The 13,139-nt window shown below is 37.8% G+C and overlaps 1 long non-coding RNA gene across 1 annotated transcript in view; it reads right to left on the minus strand.

Annotated features, from left to right (window-relative positions):
• Window positions 1-8,518: 8,518 nt before the first annotated feature.
• Window positions 8,519-13,139, minus strand: part of LOC118651514 — a 130,013-nt gene continuing 125,392 nt past the window's right edge. The window contains exon 3 of the long non-coding RNA XR_004966278.1: window positions 8,519-9,073. This is a non-coding gene — a long non-coding RNA (uncharacterized LOC118651514). The remainder of the gene's footprint in view (window positions 9,074-13,139) is intronic.

Consider the following 13,139-nt stretch of genomic DNA (forward strand, 5'->3'; position numbering starts at 1 on the left):
CTTTTTTGAGATGAGTGGAACAACCCTGTGAAATGTTGAGTTTCCTATCGTTGAGCGAGGCCTGCTATATTTCTGGCAGAGGTCACTTTTAAGTAAATACTGTCAAACAGAGAGTCTGTGAAGCAGGCGTGTTTATACAGGGCAGATTTTCTTTCACTGGCTCTGTGCAGGGTTTGAAGTGCTGACTTCAGGTAACACTCTTGTTGACAGGCCTGAAGAAGAAACATATTGTAACGCACAAAAAAGTGTCAATAGCCTCACTCTCTAACATCAGACAACGAAATGCTAATCTTCACAATTTGGTTCACTAGTTTCTCTGTTTATCACAGGGCTTTGTGTTCTGACAGTGTGACTCTTTTTCAGGTTATATAGAGGGATGCTCAGCACAGTGACAAAGAAGCAGGGACATCAGGAGCCAGGAGGGCTTACCTGGTGATCTAGGTGTGCTACTTACTAGCTGGGTGGCTTTGGAAAAGTTACTACAACTCTTTTATCTACGCACTTCTCAATTGTAAAGAGGAAACAATGGGACCTATCTCAGAGATGGCGGTCAAGCGAATTATTCCGCATGTACATCTATATTGAAAGGAAGTCAGGTAACATTCTTTTTTTTTTCAATATCCAAAAGATCGTTCGCATTTAGTCTTGTGCATAATATGTTAGCAGTGCTTTCAGAAAGTCATTCTAAAAATATAATAAATGACATTTAATAAATAGCAATTTTGTAATAACCCCTTTGCTTCTGAATGCTCATCTTGATTGATGGCTTTGCTTGCTTTTGAATTGTATGAGTGTCGGTTAAAGTGAGGAAAAAGGGTTTTGCTTTTGAAAATAAAGAACCTCAGTTTTTCCAAAGCTATTCAGCAGGTTGAAAATCCACGTCAATATTCACTAAGCAAAGTAAGAAGAGTCAAATGTCCATGGCACTTCATTGAGATACTTTCAAATCAAGCTCACAGAATCACAGCTGGTTTGTAGCCATTTGTGCATTAAGGTTTTTAATATAGATTTTGAGTTCTAAGGGGCAGCAAAATCGACAGCATGGGAAAGTATTATTTCATTATTATTTCTAGAAAAACATTTGGCTTATGTACCTATAAGACACTTAAGATTAACTATTTGGCTTATTGCTAATCCTAATGTGTAATGATGTAATAAGGCTTAAACGTGTTGAAGTTAGTTATACAGTTTATTTTCTACACTACTGTACTTATGACATAAGGTCCGTGGTAAAGTTCACTATTATTTGACTGGAAGATAATGATTTTGCCAGTCCTGGGTAAAGACAACTTTTTAAAAACAACAGTTCAATTATTTGCAGACAATTTTTGTTATTCTTTTAAGATAAAGTGTCTGGTGTTGATATTAATACTTCTTTTCTTATACCCCAGAAATAGAAACATAGCTATTCCATCAAATAATACATTTGATAGTCATGAAGGATAAGGCTGTGTCATATTTGAGTAAACTTTATATAAGCAATCAATAACAGTGTTATTAAAAATTGAAGGTAAGGATGATTATTCTAATTATTGGACGTTATAGTTTAAGTTCTTTTGAGAAGAGGGAAAAGGATAAGTTAATCATAAGACTTTTAATTATACTATTTTAATATTAAAGAAAAGAGAACAAAATTACAGATGTTAAAAATACTCCAGATTTTCTGATAAAGTTTATAAAATGATCAAATCTGTTTTTAAAAGGCCCTCATTATTTGTCTCATGGAACTGGGCACTCTGCCATTTAATAGTTAAATAATTCTAGGAATATTTATATTAAGACTTTCACTCATTTTGCCTATTTATTGTGCTATGTTCATTGGATGTTTATGTTCCTTGTGTGGGAGAGGTTAAAGGGACAGAGTTCCAAAAGTTTGAGTTAGAATTCAGGGGCTAAAGCTGGAACAAAATGTTACTTGGGACATTAGGAAAAGAGTCTTAATTATGTTGGTTATTTGTGATCTGGGTATCAAGTTCAATTCCTGTGATGAAACAAATGGTTTTTCCATCTTGCCACATGCTCCTTCCTTCTCATTTTGTCTCAACTCCAAGAGTGTATTGTATTTGTGAAGAATCTGGGAGGAAAAAAATTTATGCAAAATTACTTGCAGTACCTTTGTTGATCAAAAGTCTGATAGAAACCATTTGGCAGAGAAGAAAATAATTTCCAAGTAATATCAAAATTTCTAATTTCTTTGGACTGTGTAAATATTTAAAAGAAGCAAGAAAAAAGGCAACTATACATGGCAGATACTAAATACACTTTATATTTTATTTCAAATTAAATGTGTAATCTGATGTGGGGATTTTCTTCTATCCCATATTCCTTCCTGAACATAAAATATTATCACATCAAGATTAAGAACAGAGAATATTAGGCTCCTGTCCTAAAACTATTAATATTTGTATATACACAGCTAAGTATAAATTTAAAATCAATAATGTAATCTCTTATGGCTCAAGTAATTGAAAAAATCAATCAATGAACAATATGGAGCATCTCTTTGTAAAATACTGTAATTTGGTTAACAAAGAACGATAACCTTAAAAGAAAGCATTTCCCCCCTCAGAAAACATGAATATATTTAAGGAGAAAACCAGACATAAATACATGCAGAATTTTAAAAATAATATAATAGGCAAAACATACATAGCACAAAGTAGTGCATCATTGAATCGACAATTACTCTGACCCCAATGAGCAGCCCCTAAACTCCTGAGTATTTCTGTCAGGTCTAAATGTTTAACCTTGCTAAGAGGTCAAAGCTAAATGCCTCTGTCACATTCCCATATGTAATGGCCCATACAAGAGATCCTCTGCTGGGCTGGCGTGGCTTAATGGTTGAGCATCAACCTATGAACCAGGAGGTCACACTTCGATTCCCAGTAAAATGCCTGGGTTGTGGCTAGATCCCCAGGGTAGGGGTGGGGCATCCAGGAGGCAACTGATCATTGATGTTTGTATCTCTTTCCCTCTCCATTCCTCTCTAAAATTAATAAAAATATATTTTAAAAAATAACAACTACAAAAAAGAGAGATCCTCGCTGTCTTAGTCCATTTTACCCCATACCCCAATGTACTTCTGATCTGAACTCACAGTCTCAGAAAGAACAAGAAAGACCTCTTAAAACCCTGCTACTAGTATACGTCGTTTTGAACTCTAAATTTGTAATCAGTGAACTTCTTTAATTTCTTAGTCTTTTCTCTGTTTGCTCCCTTCACATCTATGTTTTTATTGGAACTGAACTGTCTCTTGAGGAATCTGCTTCTCTTCAAATAGAATCAAAGTTGTTTTTCTTTTCTATCTCAGATCTTGTGCCTCAGGCCAGGAGGGGAAGTGGGCATCCTCCTGGCCCCACACCCCGGTGTTCCAAACACGACCACCTCTTCCTTCTGCAAGCGCCTTGCTCGTCTGAGGCATGTGTTGGTAGGTTATTTCACCACTCCTTGACTCACTGCTTTAACCACTCATTTCTCATCAAACCCTCCATTCATTCAAAGTTTCAGCTCTGGCTTATTGGCTCAGAGTCCTCAGATAATTATTTTCTCTTCTCACCAAAACTTACAATCAGTTGCTATGTTTCTTTACTTTCTTCATTGTTCAGTAGAGACTTTATAATCCATGATAATGTGATAGTGGCAATGCTTATTGTTTATTGAGTACTTTCTGAGTGCCAGACTGTTCAAAGTGTTTTACCTGCTTTACATTGACTTCACCACAACCTTCTGAGCTACGGTCCATGATCATTCCCATTACACAAAAGAGGAAACCCTAGGTTACTTGTTTACATCACTTTTTTTTTTCCCCCTCAAATGATCCTCAGTTCCCTTACCTGCCTCCTTATCTCCAGATTTTGGAGTAACCCAGCCCTATGTCTTCCCCTTATTGCATTTAAACAGTGCTAGAATAGGTAACACAACTATTCAGACTGATTTTACTTAAAATTCATCTTCTCAAGCCCTAGCTGGTGTGGCTCAGTGGATAGAACGCCGGCCTGCAGACTGAATGGCTCCAGGTTCGATTCTGGTCAAGGGCACATTCCTGGGTTGTGGACTTGATCCCCAGTAGGGGGCGTGCAGGAGGCAGCTGATCAATGATTCTCTCTCATCATTGATATTTCTATCTCTCTCCCCCCCTCTTCCTTCCTCTCTGAAATCAATAGAAATAGCTATTTTTAAAAAAGTCATGTTCTCAAGTGGGTACTCAGGACTACTAACAAGCCTATTATGTGTTTCATAAGGGCTCACTTCCACTCTTCAGGGCACCTATTTTATCTCCCACACCTCCTTGCCCTCTTGCCTGATATGTTCACTTCAAACATTTAGAAGTAAGGTGTCATCCAGAAGGGAAACTTCCTTCTTCTCATACATCTAAATCTGGAAACATACCTGTCCTTGAGGCCTTCTAACCTGCCCTGATGGGCCCTTTATTCTTCCTTCAGCGGTGGAGGTTGGGCTCCGCACTTCTGAGATGCATCCCAGCCCCTCTCAACTCCTCAAAGATTGTAATCCCTTCTCTCCCTGGAATAATCAACATTTCATCAAACCTAAAATGTCACAAATTATAGGCTGCAACATTATTTTATGTTCATTTTATTTAATTGTGAGAAAATACATATAACCTAAAAATTACCATTTGACCATTTTTAAGTGTACAGTTTAGTGGCATTAAGTACATTCACATTGTTATGCAATCAACACCACCATCATCTTAGAACTCTTTTTATGTTTCCAAATAAAATAATAGTTCCTGATTCTCCCCTCCCTCTAGCTCTAGCAACCACCATTCTGTTTTCTGTCTCTATGACTTTGACTATTCTAAGGACCTCCTATAAATGAAATCATACAATATTTATTACTTTTTGATTGGCTTATTCCTTAGTATAATGTCTTCTACCCCATATTCCTTCCTGAACATAAGTTTTCTACTGGAGGTCTTAGGATCTCACTGGCAGCATGGGTCAAAATTTCCTTCCTTTTTAAGACTAAATAATAGTCCATTGCACATAAGTACCATGTTTGGTTTATTCATTTATCTGTTGATGGACATCAGTTGATTCCACCATTTGATTTTTGTGAATAATGCTGCTATGAATATGGGTGTACAAATATCTATTCAAATCTCTGCTTTCAATTATTTGGGGAGCATACCCAGAAATGGAATTGCTGGACTATAAAGTAATTCTGTTTAATTCTTTGTGGAACCACTATATTACTTTCCATAGCTGCTGCACCATTTTACATATCCACTAGCAATGCACAGGGGTTCTAATTTCTTTACACCCTCGCCAACACTTGTTATTCTCTTCTTTTTTTTATAACAAAACTATGTACATTTTAAAAAGAAATAATATATTCTGAGAAATAGCATATATTGGACAAGAAAGCTAATCAGAAACCTTCAAATGCTGGGATAGTACAGGCCTTAGTCTTCAGTGCAAATTTAGGTGAGGACACTAGCCCACCAGGCAGAAAGGGATATCAATGGAATGAGCCAATCTCAACCTTGACACAGAATGAAAAATAGGAAAAACAAAAACACAAGCCCAGGAACTGAACACAAGCCAGTCCTCAAGAAGGTTACCAGTCTGAATTTGTGCTGCCAGTGAGATTCTAAGACCTCCAGTAGAAAACTTAACCTAAAGAGGATTTTTGTGAATACTGGCTAAAGATGACGCATTAATGTGAATGCAAATTGTTCATACTTCCAATCAAATCATTAAAATGTGATAAAACCTATATCTTAGAATTGAAGAAATATGTTTCTATTTAGGAAATTATTACCAACTAATATAAACATGTTTAACCTCCATCTTAAAAAATATTAGAACCTCAATTCCCTGTCACAAACCATTTTCTTTGATCACTTTATTTGATACTTTTTCCCCCGAAAGAAATATGTACAAGGCTGTATTCACTTTTTCCATCACCATTCACTGTTTTTTTTTCCACTTTTGTTTTCTTAATAACAGACATAATATGTAAATGCATTACCGTTGTAAAAGACCCCGCCAGTAAAGAGGATATAGTTCAAGTACCTTCCAATACCACCTTCCCTTCTTGGATGTTTGCCTCCTTCCAGTTTCTCTTCTATACATTTACACAGTATATATTTTTGGGAACTTTTAAATTTAACTGAAATATAGTGTATGCATTTGGACAACTGTCCATGTCAGTGCATTTACATCCTTCACAGTGTTTTTATTGACTTTCTGGTACCATAAGTCATCACTTAGCATCTGTAACTTTAAGTGAAGTGATGTGTAACAAAACCAATTTTATCATAGGCAAATTGCTATCAATAAGAGTTAAGTTCCATGTGGTCACTGGTTTGATTCTCGGTCAGGGCACATGCCCGGGTTGCAGGCTTGATCCCTAATTAGTGGTGTGCAAGAAGCTGCTGATCAATGATTCTCTCTCATCATTGATGTTTCTATTTATCTTTCCTTCTCCCTTCCTCTCTGAAATCAATCTATATATCTATATCTATATATCTATATATATCTATATATATATATATATAAAAGAAGAGTTAAGTTCCTATGGCATCTCATCAACATTAAAACAAAATGACTTCATTTGAGAACCTGCTGCATTCTGTGGCATAGATGAACACTTCCATTACTGACAGAAATTTGTCATTTCTAATTTTCATGATTTCCATGCTGCCAAGAATAGATTCCTAGGAGTAGAATTTCTGGCTCTAAAGGGTATATGTGTTTTACATTTGACAGACATCAGTAAATGGCTCTCCAGAAAAAAAAGAAAAGAAAAAAAAAACCCAAACAAATCAAACTTTCATGATTACACTTCAAATGAGATTTCAATAGACAACTGGTCTTTTCAACTTACCAACATTGCTCTTGTTAGCACTTCAAGTTGCCAGATCCACAAGCCCTATTCTATCCTCCTTTTACCTGATGCCTGTGATGTCTTTACTGCAACCAACCACTCCTTTCCTGCACAAACAAGTTGGGCTGGATTTCTCTAAGCACATGGAGAAAACCCAGCAAGCTGGTCCCAGAATTCCTTAATCTCACTAACCAGGACTGTGTTTCATGGTCACCTTAGCTTCAGGGGAGTCTGGGACACTGGGCAGCAGGATTTCCATGCTGGTTTAGATGAATCGTAATTGCTGTTCTTCTATAGCTTTACTATAAATCTTAAATGAGTGTTAAATTCTTAAATATAGCTGAAATCATTTTACCAAGGAAGAGCTATTAATGAGATGTCTTATTATACTATTATAATACTAGAGGCCCAGTGCATGAAATTCGTGCTTGGGTGGGGTCCCTAGGCATGGCCGGTGACTAGAGCTGATAGGGACCAGGCTGATCAGGGCCAGACTGGAGAGGAGGCGATGGTTGCTGGGCCAGGCATGGGAGGAATGGACACCGGACACCACCACTTCCATTGTCAGTGCCCCTAACCCACCTCCCCCTCTCCTCCTTCCCTCACCACCACATCACCACTGCGCAGGTGGATAGTGAGCCCATTGGGGCCTGCTGGCCGGGGGGAGAAACGGGGCATGGGAGGTTGGCTGCTTGTCCCAAGGAGGGAGCTGGCCCTCGCCCCCTGCCCCCCCCCCGGGAAAGGGGCTGCATCTACTGCCACCCACCCCCAATTCCCTGTCCCAGCCTGGGGCCTGCCGACCAGCAAGAGGGAACATGGGAGGTTGGCCGGTGGGGGGGAGGGACCACGGGAGGTTGACTGGCAAGCTAGGAGAAGTTGGCTGTGGGAGCACACTGACCACCAGGCGGCAGCTCCTGCATTGAGCATCTGCCCCCTGATGGTGAGTGCACATTATAGACTGGTCGCTCTTGTTGTTCCGGTCGTTCGGTCATTCCGGTTGCTTAGGCTTTTATATATATAGATTAACAGAAGAAAAGAACATAAAACTGCACATGGCATAAAATTATGCATGAGGTTATAAAATTACACTGACTTGATATCAGAAAGTCTGGGTTTTCTCTTAGTTCTATCAGCTCTGTGATCGTGAATAGGTCAGTAAGCTTCTGATTTTCTCAGATATTAAATGAGGTTCATAGTAACCACCTTAAACACTCCTCAGAGGTGCTGCAAGAATAAAAATGAGATAATAGATGTGGAAGTCACTCTCAAACAACAAAGTCTCATATAGGTTGGTTTTACATATACATAATAAAGTTAATGTGTATTAACTTTAATTTGTTGATGGAGAATGCAAGTATATTAAGTAAGCCAAAACAAGTGTCTTTCTATCTAGCACACTCATTTCCTGAGCCATCTCCCTGGCATGTCCCTCAAGTCTGTATTTCCTCTGAAATGAAGAAACTACATGTCTATTTGTTCTTTGTAAATACTGATGCCATTATTACCTTCCATATCTGCACCTTTACTTTTGGCTACACAATTTAAGTAAAGAAATGAGAAAAAGACAACAGGCAAGAACCTTTAACTTCCCATTTATTTATATTTTATTGTGTGTGTGTGGGGGGGGAAGCTCCTTAAAATAAAAATTATAAAAAGTCATTTCTGGTATTACAGAATAAGAAGAAAGATCCAAGATTATTTGTGGCACCAGCAAAAAGCCAGAGAAGGAGACAACAACATAAAAGAAAATAGAAGTAGTGTCTGATGTCCTTCACAGTGAATTACAGGGGCAGGACTTCCTGGGATTCACCTTCGGAGGTCACATTAGCAGAAGCCCAGGCTTTCCATGCCACTACATTCCAAAGTTCTTTTGAACCTTTTGTGCAAACAATGTTATGGTTTAGCAAATGTCTACATACATTGTACTGCTTTTGTATGTGGTGAACATGCTTCTATTTTTAAAGGCCACTTGCATAGTGGGAGTATAAAGGTGGAGTTGGAAGGGATCTCAATCATAGGTAGGGACCTTGAAAAGCATGCAGAGGGCTTGATTATTTACTGGTTTCAAAGCCCATCAACAGGCACTCAGATGGAGGTCTTAGAGGAGTCCTCGAAACAATTCTGTCTGCTGCAGGATGTTGGAAACTTCTGATAAAAATCAAGTGGGTTCCAGGGATGATGGTTCCTGCTATATGATCTTAAGTGAGACGAGATCCAGATGCTGAAAAAAATAGGTGAAGAAATCAAGATGCATCTAAAGAAAAAGCAAGCATTATTCTAGCTAGTGATTGTGCCTCACACAAATTCAACAGATCCAACATACAGAGACAAAACATGAGTTTCAGGGCCCTGGTCTTTTAACCCTCCAAGATAGGCACAAGAAGTTATGGATATATAAAGATGGAAGTTTATATTTCTAATTTATAGACAGATTGATACCATATAGATAACTACCTTTCCCACTGATGATGCTCTAACTTATACCCTCCTGACAATTTTATCCAACCCCATAGACACTAGCTGGAATCCTGACCACTAAGATTTATGTTGCTCATACCCATTTCTGATATTTTATATCACTTATTGACCCCTCCCTTTTCCTATTCATAAATGGGTCCCATGACTGAGTCATACTTAGGAACACTGTATATTGGATAATCAATTTGCCTTCATTTTGGTCAGCATCTGCTAAACATGTTGCCAGCATCTAAGCATTACCAAACATGATTTTAATAAGTTCCATGAAGGCAGGAATGAGGCCTATCTTGTTAGTCACATTATCCCCACCTGTAACATATTAGGTTCTCAATGAATGACTGAGTGGAAGAATCAATGAATGGATCAGACTGACAGCAGACATGATGCATATCTGATTTCCTTATCAACAGACATACTGATATAAGTGATGGATTCAATATCATTTGAATATTAAATATGTTAGGGACATGGCCTAACCCGAGAACATAACTGACAAGTAAAACATTAAGCATGGTTTCTATGGAGAAACATATTCCTAACAATTGGTGCACAAATGAACTTTAAGAACACAAACCATGTGTGTCTCGGGGACTGACGATTTTTAAATGTATTTATTGAGTCATTTTTTCCCCATCTCAAAATGTTTGCCTCACAGGATGTGTCTTAACATGTTGCTTTGAGCTTTTTCTTTCCTCTTGTTCCTTTTTTCCCTTTAAAAATGAATCCTCTGAAAGTCTTGGCCACATGTCAATGCTGTATCCAGGAGGATTAAGGATCAGCAGGGCTGCTGTGCAGCAATTCAGAAATTGAGTACATCCTGTGGATTGGCAGCACATAGCCTGCTTTGTGCAGGAGGCACCCGTGTTCCAGTAAAGGCATGTTAAATTTAGCAGCTGTCTTGTACTGTATTTGTCATTGGGGATAGGGTGGAGGCGGTTGGCTATAATCTAGATTCATTTGCGAGTTTTACTTGAAAGTTTACTTTAAAGCAGTGGTTCTCAATCTTCTGGCTCTTTAAATACAGTTCCTCATGTTGTGACCCAACCATAAAATTATTTTTGTTGCTACTTCATAACTGTAATGTTGCTACTGTTATGAATCGTAATGTAAATATCTGATATGCATGATGGTCTTAGGCGACCCCTGTGAAAGGGTCATTCGACCACCAAAGGGGTCCTGACCCACAGGTTGAGAACCACTGCTTTAAAGGATTCATCTAAGGGGGAAGACCATTCACATAGTCTTATTTTCTGTAAATTGTAACAACTTTGCAGTAAACACACACACACTCACACACACACACACACACACACACACACACACACACACACAAACTCACACAAAGCTCATGTACTGTATAACTTGTATTCTTTATGGTTAATATTTCTTTTGTTGTAAGAATTCTATTTAATTTCATATAAACATTCAGGCCAATCAAAGATAACCTATGAAGGCCACCAGCCTGGTTACTCTTATTCGTAATATAGCTATGTTTATATGAAGAAATAAATAATTTTGGAAGAAGTAAGAAAGGTACCCAAAGGAATTAATAGTGAAGCATTTGTTGTGATGACACAGAGAAGGTTGATTTTTACCTAATAGACATTCATGAAGGTGGGTAATTACAACTATAAACTTATCTATTGTATATTCTCTTCTTATCCCTTCTATAATCCATGCTAACTATGATAGAATAAAAAAAATGAAACTTCAAGAAAGAATGAGACTTGGAAATTATAACAAGTCCCTATTTTACAGCAAAGAAGAACTGAGGTACAAAGAGAGGATGAACAAGTTAGAATAAAACAATAATGGCATGGCCTGGCCAGCATGGCTCTGTGGTTGAGCGTCAACCTATGAACCAAGAAGTCACAGTTTGATTCCCAGTCAGGGCACATGCCCAGGTTACAGGCTCAGTCCCCAGTGGGGGCATGTAGGAAGCAACCAATTGATGATTTTCTCTCATCATTTATGTTGTTTCTATCTCTCCCTCTCCCTTCCTCTCTGAAATCAATCAAATTATATTAAAAAAAAACAAAAACACAATGATGACATAAATGAGCACAGCACACTTGTCTTTGAGTTAATGCTTATTTCACTGTATTAGGTTAATTTCTCACAGATGTCATATAAAAGACTTCTCCACACCCAGCTCTTGGGCTTGGGCCTCCTTATACTTGAAAATCTGCAGATTTTCCAGAATTAGAAATTTAATATAATATAATATAATATAATATAATATAATATAATATAATATAATATAATTAATATAATATAATAGTCTCTTGTCAACCTTTCCAAAGGAATAGGTAAAATTGTTGATCTATAACATCTTAGTGTTCAATGCTTGGCATTCAACCCTACATACAAAATGAGGAAAGGCAAATGCCAAGGTAAAGAAGGAAGTGCAGACCCCTAACCCTAACAAACAATCCAGGTATTAAACTTACATTCCGTTCTGTATACAATGTCATTGAAAAGGTATTTAGGAAATATAACTATTTGGAACCTTGCAGTTTAGTCTCATCCTTGGATCTTTTAATAGGGTGAGCAGGCATTCTACAGAGGTGTCATGCGAATGACTTGTGTCTTCAGATGTGCAGAGGGATGTATGGGCAAAGCTGTTAGTGGTGGAAATAGTTAACACTTTCCACACATTTATAGATCACAAACCTATTATATATATATATATATGCCTAAATGACTGTTATGACTGAATGACCAGAAGGACCAGTCAACCAGCCACTATGACATGCACTGACCACCAGGGGGCAGATGCTCAAAGCAGGAGCTGTCCCCTGGTGGTCAGTGCACTCTCATAGCCAACTTCCCATGGCCAGGCAACATTCCCCGGACCCTTCCCTCAGACAGCAAACCTCCCGCAGTCTCTCCCCTGCCCCTCCCCACATCCGGCAGCCAACAGGCCCCAGCTGGGCGGCCCCGATCGGGACTGGGTGAGACTGCCCGATAGGCCCCGATTGTCGGCCAGGCTGAGGGACCTCACCCGTGCATGAATTTCATGCACTGGGCCACTAGTTTACTTATAAAAATAATTTAGAATCATAAGCTCCTCTTAAAATACATGTTTCTGAAGAATTATTTTCATAAATTGAACATTTCACCCTTTAGGGTAAATTTTTAAAATCATGTCATCCACTTCCAATGAGACAAAATAGTCAGTATTTGAAGAAATGCAATAAGCATGTGCTAGTTATGAAGCCCAAAGAACAATAAGACACATTCATTGTCCTTATGAGATACAGGATTTTCCTCTTACGTCTATGATATCCGTAGTTTTATTTACTTTGGGTTTTTCTCTGAATCCAATTTAAATCACTTCATTTTCCTTAACTTAGTTTAATCCTAAGCAATAATGTCTGTCAAGTCATGAATTTCAAGTATATGTTTTATTTTTCCTATCATACATTAAAATACATTCACAACTATTAATATAAAGCAGGACATTTATTAATGTCTCACCTGGAATCACTCATATATTATCAGTGTTATACACGTAATCGTTAGGAAAGCATGTTCCTAGAGGCACAAATCTATGAACAAATACTATATTTCCTCTATTTTCTAACACCACTGGAAAAAACACAATTGATATAGTAACATCGTTTAGAGAAGCAAAACAAAACATTACCAAATCAATTATACATGCCAAATATAAGATATAATAAATTCAGAAACCAGTAAATGGAAAAAAAGTGCATTTCAGAATCAGTGAGATCAAATGATAGAAAATGCCTGGATCAAGTATAATATTACCACAAAAGATGGAATGGATTATTTAGAAAACTAGC

The sequence above is a fragment of the Myotis myotis genome, unplaced genomic scaffold (assembly GCF_014108235.1).
Source record: "Myotis myotis isolate mMyoMyo1 unplaced genomic scaffold, mMyoMyo1.p scaffold_m19_p_3, whole genome shotgun sequence".
Taxonomy (NCBI): Eukaryota; Metazoa; Chordata; class Mammalia; order Chiroptera; family Vespertilionidae; genus Myotis; species Myotis myotis.